Genomic DNA, 15,114 nt, shown 5'->3' with positions numbered 1-15,114 from the left:
CCTATCAAGGATGTTGTGCATCTTGAAAGAACAGAGTCTAAAGGGAAGTATATTAAAATATGTTTAAAAAAGTAAAATGGAGATATGATGGTTAATTTTATAGGTCAACTTGATTATGCTATGGTACCCAGTGGACTGGCCAAAAATTACTCTAGTTGCTGTTTTGTATGGTAATGTATCATAATGTAACCACTTCACATAATGCATGTGTAATCACTTTGCATATTGTAAATTAGATGTAGGGAAATAAATCAGTTGAATAGGGATTTTCTTTAGGGTGTGTTTTGCCTGTGGAGTATAAATATATATTTTTGGCAGAGATGATTTTTACGTGCACTTTTGCAAGCCTGCAAGAATCTCAGATTGCTACTTCACCTACAATTTTTTAACTTGCTATCCCTCCACTGTTGTGTGAGCCATTACCATGAAGTAACACCACAAACTATTGCTTTTTATCAAAGACATCACTTTGAAGAATTACAGTGCAATAAACCCAAGCCATGGCATTTTCAATCATCTCATATCCATATGAAAGGTAGAGAATTAATATGGAAGATCAAAGAAGAATCAATGCATTTGAATTATGGTACTGCCAAAGAATATGGAAAAAAAACAAGGATTCTGTATTAGTTTGGGTGGACTAGAGAAACAAATTCATAGACACTCATATGTGTATAAGAAAGAGCTTTATATACAAGAGCAATTGAATATTGAGAAAACATCCCAGCCCAGTCCAGATCAAGTCTGTCAGACCAATATTAACCCATATGACCGATACCGATCTGCAAATTCCTCTTTAAACTCATGTAACATCTGCAGTGACTTCAAATGTAGGAAGATTACAGGGCAGTGGGTGGAAAGTCTTGTGGATCCTGTGGCAGTGGAATCATCTCAGCGTTGGCAGGGGTCTCTATGTAGCTCCTTCAGCTCCATGGTTCTAGCGTAGTTCCATGTGTCTTCTCAACAGAAAGGTCTCACAGGGAATGGCTCAGTGTCCCATTTCCAGCGACCTATTTATCTCCTTAGTGGCTCCATATTAGGTCATCAAACTGCGACCCGATTGACAGGCTAACCTCCATGCTTTCACTCTTAAGCCTCAAATTGACAACAGATTATGTAATTACCACAGACTCTCAGAAGAACAAACAAGTATTTCTTGGAGTTACTACAACCCAAAGTCTCCTTTGAAGGGAGGGAGGATGGTGAGACGTTGCCTCATGTACTTTTAATGTTTCTCTATAGTACTTATGCTATTTAAAATATGCCAAGGACATTTCTTTTTCCAGAAGAGAGTATAGTCACTAGGAAATTATAATCTGTTGAGTGATACCATCTCTGTGCTTGATATTCTATTGAAAAATTAATAGAATTTGTTTTCTCTTTTACTACTTACCACAGCCCTCTGTATGTCAACCCCTATTTATTTAGCTAAGTTTAGTCAGGTTCAGAAAGGTTAAGTGCATTTTTTTGAGGTCAACCTTCTCCTTAAGAGGCAGAGCAGAATTATAACCTAAATTTTCTGGATTCTTAAACCTGTCTTTTTCCATTATTCTCTATCACATGCCCTCATGAGGTTTTCCAAGATTCAGCAACTTATTGACAAAGCTGACTCAAAGATATATGGATCTGGGTCATCTCTATCTTGCTTTAGGTGACTGTATCCAATAAGAAAATGGCCCTGGGACTGAAAGACAAGAGTGAACTTAGAGAGGTAGTTTTTATATAGTACTGACTGGCACCCACCCACTGTAGTCACATTGATTCCAACTCACGGTGACCCTATATAGGATTTCTAAGGCTGTAAATGTTTATGGGAGTCAATAGCACCATCTTTCGTCTATAGAATGACTAGTGGATTTGAACCACAGACTTTGGGGTTAGCAGTTCAATGATTATTCAACAGCACCACGAGGGCTTCCAGTTATCAAAAAAAATTAAGATGGGGGTATAAAGGAGAGTGGCAATGACAAGAAGAGGAAAGAAAAGCATAAATGAAAGAAATGAAAATTGGAAGCCATCACCACAAGCAACAGAGGGTATTTTCAGACAGAATTGGGATCACAATCTATAGATTATTCTTTGGTCAATAAAAAATTAAGATTTTCTGTATTTTCATTTTCTATTTGAGAAAAAACCTGGCATGCTGAAAAACATTTAAATATTGAAAATGTAAAGAATAATATATAAATTACTCATAATTGAACCAACTGGGAATATTAACTTTAACATATTGATATAGATATGTGACTAGCTTTCCCATTCAACATTCAACATCACGCAAAAAAACACAATTTGGGTCATCATCTTATTCCTTTTTTATTCAGGTGAAATTCATCTGACATAAAAGTAACCATTTTAAAATATACAACTCAATGGTATTTAATATATTCACAATATTGTGAAACCATAATTGCTATCTAATTTGAAAATATTTCATTACCTCTAAAGAAAACCCCTTTCCATTTCTTCCTCCCATCAGCATGTAGAAACAATTAATCTACTTTTGGTTTTATTGGTTTATATATTTTGTACATATTATATCATGGAAATCATGCATTATGTGACAGTTTTTCATCAGTATACTTTCAATGTTCATTCATATTGCAGCATATTAAGTACTTTGTTCATTTTAGGGCTGTGTAATATTCCACCATGAAGGTAAGCCATTTTAAAAAATCTTTTCATCTACTGATGGACATTAGGATTATATCCATCACTTTTTCTATGCTTCTTTCTGGGTCTCACATACAACTTCCTGGAGAGGATCAATCACATAGTCTTAAATGTGGACACCATCATCTTCACCTACTAGAGGGTGCTTATTTGAGTACATTCTGAGAATCACATAAATACCTTGGAAAAGCTTTTAAACCATTTTACACTATGAGACAGGACATCCCTCACTGTCGCATAGCCCTACAGGGGACAACACTGGAGACACAGTGTGGGAATTTCACCCTATTTGATCCCACCACACTGAGGCAAAACACTAAGGGTGTGGAACAGAACAGCAAGGGGAGCAGAGCAACGAAGTCTCCAGGGAATACCAAATACAGACTTTGGGGCCAGGGCTTGGTGTCCCAACAGACTCGACTGGAAAACACTCCTAAAGGTCAACAAATAGTCCTTAAATTAACTACAAGCTTTTCTTTCTTATTGTTTTTTGTCATTGGCTTGTTGTTGTTTTGTTTTGTTGCTTGGTTTTTCTCTGTCTTGTTTGTATGCATGTTATTATCTCCTCAGGTCTGTCTAAATAAGATAGGCAGGATGAAAAATATGGAGGAGACAACAACAAGACCGGCAGTTCCGGGGGGACATGGGAGAGGGGAAAGTGGAGGGAAAGGTAGTGGTGTTAACAAACCCAGGGACAGGGGAAAAACAAATGATCAAAATCCGAAATTGGTGGTGAAGAGGGTGTAGGAGGCCTGGTAGGGCACAGCCAAGGGTAATGTAACCAAGAGGAATTACTGAAACCCTAATGAAGGCTGAACATAATAGTGGGACAAGAGGAAAGTAAAAGGAAATAGAGGAAAGAGCTAGGAGGTATAGGGCACTTATAGAGGTCTAAATAAAGGCATGTGCATGTAAATATATTTATATAAGAGGTTGTGGAAATAGATCTATGTGCATACACATATAGATTTATTATTAAGGTAGCAGATGGATATTGGGCCTCCACTCAACTACTTCCTCAAAGCAAGAATACTTTTTTTCTATTAAATTGGCATTCCATGTTGCTTACCATCCCAACACGATCACTGAAGACAAAGTGGGTGCATAAGCAAATGTGGTGAAGTAAACCCAGAAGCTATATCTTTTGATAGCCAAGCACCATCAGCTTTCTTCGCCACATTTTCTTATGCACCTGTTTGTCTTCAGTGGTCGTGTCAGGGAGGTGAGCACAAAATGATATGTTTTTTTTTTAATTTTAAAAAAATCAAGGGGAATTTTTTTAAAAACCTTATCTAGTCTTAATAAAAATCTTACTTACAAGGAAATATGAATTTCTGGGGAAAGATGTTAAGGGTAAATTATTGAGATAGAATAAGTCTGGTTAGTTACGATGTTTTTCAAAGTCTAATAATTCAGGGAAAAATAAATCACAAACATAAGGAAGTATGAAAATTAATGAAGTATGTCACTCAATGAGGTATGTTAATAAAAAAGTAAATTGAACCATACATTGTGATCCAAACTTTATAAATAGCACACAAGGAGGTACCCCCCCCAAAAAAAAACCCCAGAATTTTTGGTCAAACCTATGTATTTAAAATTTTTTACAAAGCAACCTTATCACCTTCAAAGTACTCTCATTACAGTTAACACATTTGTCAAATCAGCAATTCTATTCAATGAGACTTTCTCAAACTCATCTGTTTGGATGGCTGACCGCACTTCCCTCATTTCATTCTTCACCTCTTTTGCATCATGAATCACTGTCCTTTCAGGTCTCCTTCATTCTTTGCAACAAAAAGAATTCATGTGGAGCAAGGTCAGGTGAGTCAAGTGCGTGGGGCAACGGATGCTGTGGCTTGCCAAAAACTGGTGCACTTAGATGACTGCGTGAGCAGCCGCATTGTCCAGGTGACAAAACCAGCCCCTCACCTGCCACAAATCTGGCCTTTTTTGGCACACACTGTTACAATCTTTTCAGAACCTTTACATAGAAAGCTTGATTAACAGTCTGAACTGGTGTAACGAACTCCAAATGCACTGCGAGTTGACATTTCCAACCCTTCAGGAAGTTGATAGACATCCAGAACATGGTTTGTCATCAATCAACATTTTACCGTTTTTGAAACTAGAAAACCACTTGTACATGTGAGTTTTCCCCGCAGTGCTATCCTGTAAACTTTGTTCAACATCACAACAGTTTTTATGGCATTTTTCCCCAGCAGGAATCAAAATTTCACAGTTCCACTCTGTTCTCTTAAATCGGCCATCAAAAAAAAAAAAAAAAAAGGAGTTTTGAGTGAAACTGCTTTTACTAAAAATTCACTGTGACCAGAGAGAATCTTGCCAGGGGACACCACTGGTTGCTCTAACTCTGAGCGAATTGCCGGATGCTCCCCTAGTGGGCAATATGCATGCTATGGAAGCTCTGCTCCATCAAGTGCAATTTCTTTGTTGTTGGTTACCCCGTCATATATGTTTTGGTACCCCCTCATATATGTTCATACAAATCTACGTATGCATTATACACACTGTGAGGAGATAGGATGGGGTCCACATCGTATTTCCTTTGAGTGTACAAAGAGGAAGGAGAATTCAATTACACACTAGTACAAGGCTGATTACCACAAGGCAGAAGTCAGACGTACATCTGCCTTCTAGTCTTCTTTATACATCTGTGACACCAACCATTTCCCTGAAAGCACTCTACTTCTCTGTTGGGTTCAATAACCCTTTGAAATGGCCATACAGAACTCACAGACAATATTCACAGTCATAAAGGTTTATTTGAGCAGTTATTAGGTTACCTACCACAAGTCAGGATCAGAAAACACTAAGGATACAGTCATTGGTCTATACAGCAGCTTTTCGCCGCCAGCAATCAGGTCTTTCCCTGGTCCTCAGCCTCTCAGTCATCCCACCCCTTGGCCCCTGTCTCAGTGGGCCTGGACACCTGTCTGATACTCAGTCTCATCACTACATGGTCTTCAAGATGTGGTTCCTCTTTCTTAATTTGGCTCCTATGCTTCCTCTGCCACTTCACGCAGGAATCTCACATGTGCTCTGCTGCTGGTTCTTCTCTCAGTGATCATGGGAATTTTCCTGTTCCTGCTTCAGAGATGGTGCTCTTAGACTCAAACGAGTACAAAACTGACCAATCCTTAACTTAGAATCCTCAACACTGTATGTATATGCCCCCACCAAATCATTTGATGGAAGTTATAGACAAATAACTAGAAGAGCCATAAGTAAATGATAGAATACACTGAAACATATCTGGAAGTTAATACCTATATTATCAGGAGTGGACATGTTGCTATGAAACATAAAGAAAATTTTCTATAATAAGTGCTTTCTTCCTCATGCACTTATTTTTGGAATAAAAAATTCTTCATCATCAAGAGTAACTGAGATAAAAAATGTTGTATGAATGTTGGGAATTACATTCCAAAAACAATATTGTGGAAATACATTCTTGGATTAGGAGAAATATTATATATAGAGAGAAGAAAGTAATTTAAATGCATTTCTAAAAATTACAGAAGCCTTGATTAAGCAATATAAAAACGTGAAGCTATTGTTTGTCAGCATATCCCTCACTTAGGTCTATACACTTCTGAAAGCACTGTTTCCATCTTTCTCACCCTTCCCCCAGAGGAGTCTGTGCTCTCCAATTGGCCCCATGCCAAATGGCAGTTTGGGCATACTCTAGGATTCCAAAATGTGTTCCTTTTAAAGGATCTCTGAGTTTGGTGAACAAAAACACAGAGGAACAAGTTGGAATTCTCAGCATGCAACCATTTCCCTCAAAGAATGAGCACTACATTTTTGTGATGAGAAATAAATTATTGGTTCAGATTCCCTGACCCTTTTCTCTCACCAATTGAATTTTCCATTTTCTTAAAACTTCTTTCTAATAAGTATGTGTGATTTCTCTGTGCCTTTCAAGAAAAGCTATGAAGGCTGCTCTTTTGAGATTCCAGGAAATAGTCTTCATAACCTTTGGGGCTGACCTCTGCCTTGAATTTAACTGGCCCAGCAGATCCCATCAGAAGTCACTGCTTTGAGTGGACTTTTTATTAAGGAAGCCTAAGACAGGTTGATTGCTAAAGACCTTGCCTGCGGCTATCTACTCATTGGAGAGGCATATTTTAACACATTTTGTTTGGAATAAGCTTGTGTATAAACAAACCCTAGCAGCAATACTTTTTCACTCATTCTCATATGCAGGAGTTTACGAAGCATATTCATTTATAAAATTGACAAGTTTTTTTTTTAAAGAAAGTGTTGTATATCTCCCCTATGAAAGCCAGTTCAGCTCAATATTGTTAGACTAAAATATTTAAGACTTTCCTTTCAACTGAGGCAAAACCAGAAGTGAATGTGATCATTTAACTAACTCTTAGATACAATGCAAAAGATTGTTTAAGTTAAGTTGACCGATCCATCACTCTGATTCACACCTAATTTCTATTAATACTTGGAAATATCTCATTTCTTTTCATGGTTGTGGCAGTTTTCCACTGTATTGGTGTTCTAAAAGGTGGTAACAATAACTTGTCCTTAGATTTGTATATAAGTGCAATTAATGTCTAACAAGAAAAGCATGTCTCTCCCACCCCACTCTCGCACCTAAATGCCAAATGTTGCTCCTATTGGAAAACACTAGAAGTTTTGAGTTCTTAACAAATTTTCACAATCATCAACGTCACTTCCATGAAGCTTTATGTATTTTAACTTCTCTTCCAGAAGACTGTAGCAATTTAGATATCCATGCAGAATACACCACAATGCCCATTCGCCTATATTCTCCCCAAATATCATTTATTTGAAGTGAAACATAAAAAATGTACACATATGCTATAAAGTATAGAGCATGATTTTACAAACACCAAATGGACCTGACAAAGATATTTACTACTTGCTGGTATGTATCACTATTTGTAGTCCTCACATTACCAGCATCAGCATGATGTATGAGAGGCACAAGAGACATGCTCTGGATGAACAAGGCACTGACTGGTTACTGACCATGGCTGTATTAGGATTTGTCAGTGAAGCTTCAAGAAGAAGGTGTCATTTGAGCTGAGAAAAGGAAAGTCTTGAAGAGTTATTCCAGGTAAGATTCATGGTGCAGAAGTAAGGATTCACACAGATACATTTGGTAGTTGTGATTAATAATCTACTGCTATTGGAGAGTAGTCTATTTAAATGGAAGAAGGGATAAATGAGGGACAGACAGGATTGGTCAAGTCTCTGAGAGCCTTAAACCCTAGAGTCATGAAATCAGGATGGTATTCTAATGTTCTTTTGTGGTGAAACCTGGCTGAGCTATGCGTTTTATCTGTGCTTGTTTTGCTTTGGCACTAGGGTTGGGGAAGAAGATCAAGTGTCAAGGTCTGAGTTAAGATTCCCCATTGTAACTTTTTAGCCTACCGTAAGACCTGGGAAGACCACATCTGTGGTTTTTGTCTTGAAATAATTAACTGCCTCCTTCAAACATAAGATCCACATGTGAGAGTTTATGAGCTTTATCTGAAGTCTGTGCTGAATATGTCCACATTTAGTGCTCAAAAAATTTTCACTCGCTTTGTAAAATACAATCTTTCATCAAAACCTTAATCTTCCAGAATCCTTGGTTATCAGAGCTGTGAAGGACCTGACTCCACACAATTAGTCTTCATGAACACCACCTTATCACCATCACTCTAGCCCAGATAAAGAAGAACATTACTAGCACTTCAGATCCCTCTCTACTGCCAGCTCCCTAGTTATTAAGACCAGCAATCTTAAGCAGAGCTCATTACTGTTCTGATTGCTACTATCATTGATTGGTTTTGCCTGTTTTTGATCTCCACAGAAATGGATGGCTGCAGACAAGTGCTCTCAGTAATACACATGTTATTAGAGTGCTTTAATAAAAGGTCCAATAAAAATTGTGGTTGCCCAGGGTATCGGCAGGGTCATTTAAATTCAAGACATAGAAGTCAGCCCAGAAGATTATGGTTACCTTATTTGCATTCCACAGGAATAATATTAATATATTTTCTCACAACATGTAGACAATCAAAGGAACTTACTAGAAAGCGGGGAGAAGGGGAATGGTAAAGAAAAGGGCCAGGAACATCCCCTTACAGAAGGATCATGGGGAGGAGACATGCCAGTCAGGGTGCAATGTAGTAACGATGAAACATACAACTTTCCTCTAGTTCCTAAATGCTCCCCCCACCCCGACTCCCATGATCTCAATTCTACCTTACAAATCCCACTAGATCAGAGGATTTACACTGGTACAGATAGAAACTGGAAACAAAGAGAATCCAGGACAGATGATCTCTTCAGGGCCAGTGGTGAGAGTAGCGATATGGGGAGGGTGGAAAGAGTGGGGTAGAAAGTGGGAATCAATTACAAGGATCTACATATAACCTCCTCCCTGGGGACAGACAACAGAAAAGTGGGTGAAGGGAGGGAGATGTTGTACAGTGTAAGATATGACAAAATAATAATAAGTTATAAATTATCAAGGAGGGAGGGAGGGAGGAGGTGGTGGGGAGGGAGGGGAAAATGAAGAGCTGATACCAAAGGCTCAAGTAGAAAGCAAATGTTTTCAGAATGATGATAGCAAGAAATGTACAAATGTGCTTGACACAATGGATGTATGTATGGATTGTGATGAGTTGTACAAGCCTCCAATAAAAAGATTTTTTTTAAAAGGCCAGGAAAGGTGGACCAAGGAAGGTGTTTTTTTTGGTATCACAATATTCTACTTTTTCGCTCATCAAGGGTAAGTGTAAGAGTGCAGACTTCTTCAGGGAAAGTTTAGAGAATGTAAATACCTCCTATAGATCTAGATAGCAGATATGCCAAGAGACAATAGCTTCACATTTTAATATGATTTTGGAACAATAGTTTACTTATCCTCACATTTCATTACTGAAACATAAGGGCATTTAGTTACAAGGGGTATCAAAATAACCCTGGAATTGCACTGGGCAGGGTGGAGCTTTTGTAGCACACATTTTTTTCCTTCTAGGAGAGCATTGAGTAACTCATTCTGAGTTAGTATACCTAGTGGCATCCCCTGGCAAGGTTCTCTCTGGTCACAGTGAATTTTTTTCATAAAAGTTGTTTTGCTCAAACTTCGTTTTTATGTGAAGGCCAATTTAATAGAACAGTGTGAGGTTGTGAAATTTTGTTTCCTGCTTGGGAAAAATGCCACAGAAACTATTGTGTTCTTGAACACAGCTTATAAGGACAGCACTATGGGAAAAACTCCAGTGTACTAGTGGTTTTCTCATTTCAAAAAGGTGAAATGTTGATAGCTAATGAACCTCGTTCTGGATGGCCATCAACTTCCTGAAGGGATGAAAATGTCAACTCATAGTGCATTTGGAGTGCATTCCACCAGATCAGCCTGTTAGTCAACCTTCTATGTAGAGGTTCTGAAAAGATTATGAAACAGTGTGTGACAAAAAAAGCCCTCATTTGTGGCAGACAGGGGCCTAGTTTTGCCACCACGACAGTGCAGCTGCTCATTCAGCCATCTCAGTGCACCAGTTTTTGGTCAAAACACAGCATCACTCTGTTGCTTCCCATACCTTACTCCCCTGACCTTGCTCCGTATGACTTCCTTTTGTTTCCATAAATGTAGAGGGACATGAAAGAACAGTGATTTGAGAACGCAGCAGAGGTAAAGAGAAAAATGAGGGAGGTGTGGTCAGCCATACAAACCGAAGAGTTTGAAAAATATTTCCACGAATGGCACAGCATATTTGACAACGTATTATGTGTAACGGAAAGTACTTTGAAGGTGATGAGGTTTTTTTGTAAAGAAAATTTAAATACATAGTTTTGAAAAAAATTCCAGATTTGTTTTTTGGGTGCCCCCTCGTATGTGGTGATTTACTTCTGTATCTTTCCAACTGTGTCAGCCTGGCATCTATTTTCTCCAGCAGTTTTTTTTTTCTTAACAGTGGTTCTGAACAAGTCTGCTTAAATACATATAACTGTTTTGTGTCAAGACCTACGAAAGACTGTTTTTGCAAGATTTTTGTCCCTGTTATCCAGTCGATTCTGACTCAGAGGGACCCTATAGGATGTAGGTGTCAGAATAGCAAATGAATGTTTTCGGTAACTGAGTTGTATGAGGGGTGGCCTACACTCACCTTTTCACTCTGAATTTTCATTGTCAGTAAAGCCCATTTTTTCTCATAGCGTTTTCTATACTTTCAAAGTCTTTAGCCCCATGTTCTTGTGTGGGATTTGGGCTATTTTTGAAAACACATTATTTTGTTTTGTTTTATTCCCGATAAAAAGCTTTACATGAGGTTCTTCCTGTCATTTGCAACCTGATGAAACTATTTATGACCAATTTTGCCTTAAAATAACCCCAAACTCAATACCATTTAGTCTATGCTGACTCAGAGTAATGCAATAGGACAAGGTACAACTACCCCAGTGAGTTTTTAAGACTGTAGATCTTTACAGAATTAGAAAGCCCCATCTTTCTTTCTCCAGAGGAGCAGCTGATGGTTTCGAATTGCTGATCTTATGGTTAGCAGTCCAATGTGAAACCAATCACTAAATGGCCAGGGCTCCTTTAATGCTGAGCACGCACCTGATTTGCTTTGTATTGATTGGTATAATTGGGGTTTAAAAATTCTGAGAACACTGGGAAATTGGACACTATGTGTATGTGAGGCAGCCGGGTAGCACCGTGAGTTTAATAGGCTACTAACCAAAAGATAACTGGTTCAAATTCACTAACTTCTCTAAGGGTGAAGATGAGACTCTTCCATAACTTTTTACAAAGCCTCAAAAAGCCTGTGGAGGACTTTTACATTGTCATATAAGGTTTCTGTGAGAATGAACTAAATGGCAAGGGGTGTTTTTCGTTTTGTGTTTTAATTGGACATGGATGGTTATACTGTGATGTGTTTCTAAAGTGTCATTATCCTTTAGAGATACATTTAGTTATCTCTTGCTGTGCAACAAATTAGTCTCAAATTTAATAGCTTTAAACAACAGAATCTATCAGATGTCTGGAAATAGCTTAACTACGTTAGAGTCTCCTACAAAGCTTCCAACAAGATTGGGTAGGGCCAAGTTCTCCTCTGATAGGTCAATCGGGGAGGAATATGCTTCCAAGCTCACTTATGTTGTTGTTAGGATTAAGTTCCTTGGGGAGTAGTAAGACTTTCTGAAAACCTTATTCATCACTGGTTGCTAGTTGGGAGCCCACACTCGGTCCTTATCTTATGGGCCTCTGCAACATGGCACTCTTCTATCAAAGTTAGCAGGAGAGGCCCCACTAGCAAGACAGAAAACACAGTCTTTTGTAATGTAATCACGGAAGTGATATACTATTACTTTCAGTGCACTGTGTTGGTTAGAAGACCTAGTGATTTGTTTTCAATCACTTCGGAGGAGGGATAACGACACAAAATATGGATATGATAGCAAAGGGTATCTAGGAATTTATAAGCTCACTGAAGAATTCATTGATTCTGTTTGATTTCTTTGTATAACACAAATAATTCATGTTTTTAAAGAAAGATGTAATTGAATACAAAGAAAATTACTTCACAAGAGATAATCATTAACTTTTTAGATAAATCACTGTCTAATTTTTATGTATTAAAGGTAAATTTCTTTGAAAAGTCCACATTTTCTACATTTTAGTAATTTCCGCCGAATTCAGATATTCAAATTTATTTTCTTCTGGTTATTAGGATCCCTATTTAAAGTTTGAAAACATCTTAAATGTATGTGAATACAAGGCGCCTTATGATTTAATATACATCACAATCACCAGGGAGGCTTGCTAAAGTGGAAAGTTTAGGAATTTCTCTCTCCATTGTCACATATCTAAGTTATTCTCACAAATGGTAGATTAACATACTCTTAAAAACACTATGACTAGGCTTTCTTTAGGAATTGCAGATCATCCCTTCCAGAGAAGTGAAATTTTACATCCAAGGTTATTTATTTGTATAAGCTCTGAACAAAGAAAAGTACTCAGAGCTTCTCATTTAGACATTGTTAATTCTATTTTTGTTAAGTGCCAGCCTCAGACAGAGGAGTAGCAGTATGCCAAACAAATATTGCAGTCCTGAAAGAATGGTTCTAGCCTCTGGACAAGAGAACCCTGCAGAGTGAAACTTCTGGATCCAGAGACAGACAGCTATACCATCAGAGGAGCAACAACAGAACCAGCATCCCAAGCAGGAAACAGAGTGATGGACTTCTGAACCTACAGAACAAGTGAAGCTGAACGGTTTTGTGCAGGAGGCTGGCATGTGCAATGGAGTGCCTCTGGGGAAGCTGGGTTTGCTGACCACAGAGCTTAAGCTAAATGCCTTCGTGTTGAGGCTTATAGCGGAGTGTTGCCTTTTGGTCAGTTACTAACAAACTTGGCAGAACTGTGTAACTTATCCCTGACCATTTTTCACTGGCATTACACTTTGTTAACTTTTTAATAAATCTTCAAATTATGGAAAAAGAAGGGTGCTGGACTGGAGAGACCTATTTTTGGAAATCGTGCAATCAATGCTTAAAGGAATCAGCTGATTCAGAGTTTGTATAATAGGGGAGATGCAGACAAAGAACAGAAAAAGATTGCATAGTCAAAATCAGAAACTGTCTGAAATGCAATTATTTCCCAGTTTGTGAAGACCTCCTAGTTTCTTCATATAGCAAAATGATTGCAATGTATCCACCAAGTTTTTTGTGGACCTACTGCTTTGATAAAATCATTAATTATTTCATCCACTCATGTTGAAACTACATATAATAGAAGGAAATGCATTAATTCATCGCTCAGAAATGAGCTACTTTAAAATCCTTTAGTTTATTTCAACATTTTTTCTGTCCATCTATTAAATACATAAACATAAGGTTTGAAATAAGATTAATAAGAAATAAATAAGAATACAGAAATTGTTTTAAGCTGTTTTATTAACTTTACAATATATAATGAGCATGTTTCTAGGCAATAGATAAAACTCCCCTTCTGATGGAAACTTCCAGAGACTGAGGTAAAAACAGCACACTCAGTAAGAAGCTGGTAATAGAGGATCCATCAGACACAGGTCATATCAAAAGGTTTACCGAACACACGTAAGTTCAGGAAGCAGGGATCTCCCCATGAATTTCAGGGCACACGTCAGGATTCAGGGCATAAGGCAAAACTCATCATGATGGTCACGGCGACGGGGCTTAGTGCTCACTGCACGAAGACTGTGACTCCATTGCTTTCCCCTCAGGTTTTCTATCAGCAATCTCCCCTCCGCCCCAATCCTGTCTACATTCTCCTCCCTCATCCTTGCCTGCGGCTCTCCAAGCCTCTGAATCATGTCCCATCTATAACGTAGGATGGGCTGTCTGACTCGGGGTTGCCTGAGGCTTCCTCCAGGCACACAGTCTTCACCGGCTTCCAAAAGGAGAGCCAACGCCTCTCCTTTACTAGTGTCTTGCTCCTTTCTGTCCTTTTGCTGGTGGGCATTTTCCACGTTGGGATTTTTTTTCCTGCTGGTGCCTCTTTAGATTTCATTATTCCTAGGAGACAAAGGCAGAGAAGGGATGAAAAGCTTCCTGGTCAGATCAACACTGAGGACAGAGATGCTGCTACGCACTTTTCAAGGTTCCGAGCCCAGGAGAGCCAAAAGAATGTTTACATTTCATTTTACCCTAGCTGAGTGCATCTGTGCGCCCCCTAGAGGCCACAGTCCACATGCCTCCCTCCCTTCTCTCTGCTCCTTAAAGTCCACCATTTTTCCTGCCAACGCAATGCCAGGCCTCAGGCAGGCACCAAAATGGAGGACAAAGCTATGATACCAGCCCCCTGTCCAACGTCTCCCCACCCCCCGCTGCGTGACCCTCACGTGAACCTGGGCCTATCCTGGCAGTCTCCTCCTCCTCCAGATCCTCGATGTCCCAGTGCACCACTGCAGCCTTCCAACCTGCAGGCCGCCAATGAGGTCAAGGGATGCGGTATGTCAAGGCCAAGGGCTTGAGCTCCCCCGCACCGCCTGCATCCCTCCTGGAAGCCTCCTCCCCAGGGCGGTCCAGCCTCCGCGGGGCTAGGCATTTTTCTGCTGTGGCTGAGGCGTGATTTCCCAGAGCTCTCTTGGTGGCTCAGTTGCCCTCACTGGAAGTGCAGCCTCCCCTAATCCCGCCCCCGCCCAGGCCCCCATGATGGTCCCCAAGCCCTCTGAGCTTGGGAAAAGCTAGCCAGGTCTGAGGCCACTGGCCCCCGCCTCAAACTCAGAGGGCAGCCTAAGCCGCGCTGGCGCTCCTGCTGGTGGACCTCACCTGCTGAGCTTTGCCCAGACCCTAGGCCAGCCAGCCATGCATACCCAGATGCAAGGCGGGGAGCTGGTACCCAGATGCAAAGTTAACAACCATAGGGAAGGCTGCATGGCTCTGCAGCTTCAGGTCACG

The 15,114-nt window shown here is 39.6% G+C and overlaps 1 pseudogene; it reads right to left on the bottom strand.

The window, feature by feature from the left end:
• Positions 1 to 13,844: 13,844 nt before the first annotated feature.
• On the bottom strand, positions 13,845 to 14,224 carry LOC142434548 (protein BEX1-like; annotated as a pseudogene).
• Positions 14,225 to 15,114: the final 890 nt, after the last annotated feature.

Source organism: Tenrec ecaudatus, chromosome X, assembly GCF_050624435.1.
Source record: "Tenrec ecaudatus isolate mTenEca1 chromosome X, mTenEca1.hap1, whole genome shotgun sequence".
Lineage (NCBI taxonomy): Eukaryota > Metazoa > Chordata > Mammalia > Afrosoricida > Tenrecidae > Tenrec > Tenrec ecaudatus.
The sequence above is the reverse complement of the archived record's forward strand: the minus strand, read 5'-3'. Positions and strand labels throughout refer to the sequence as shown.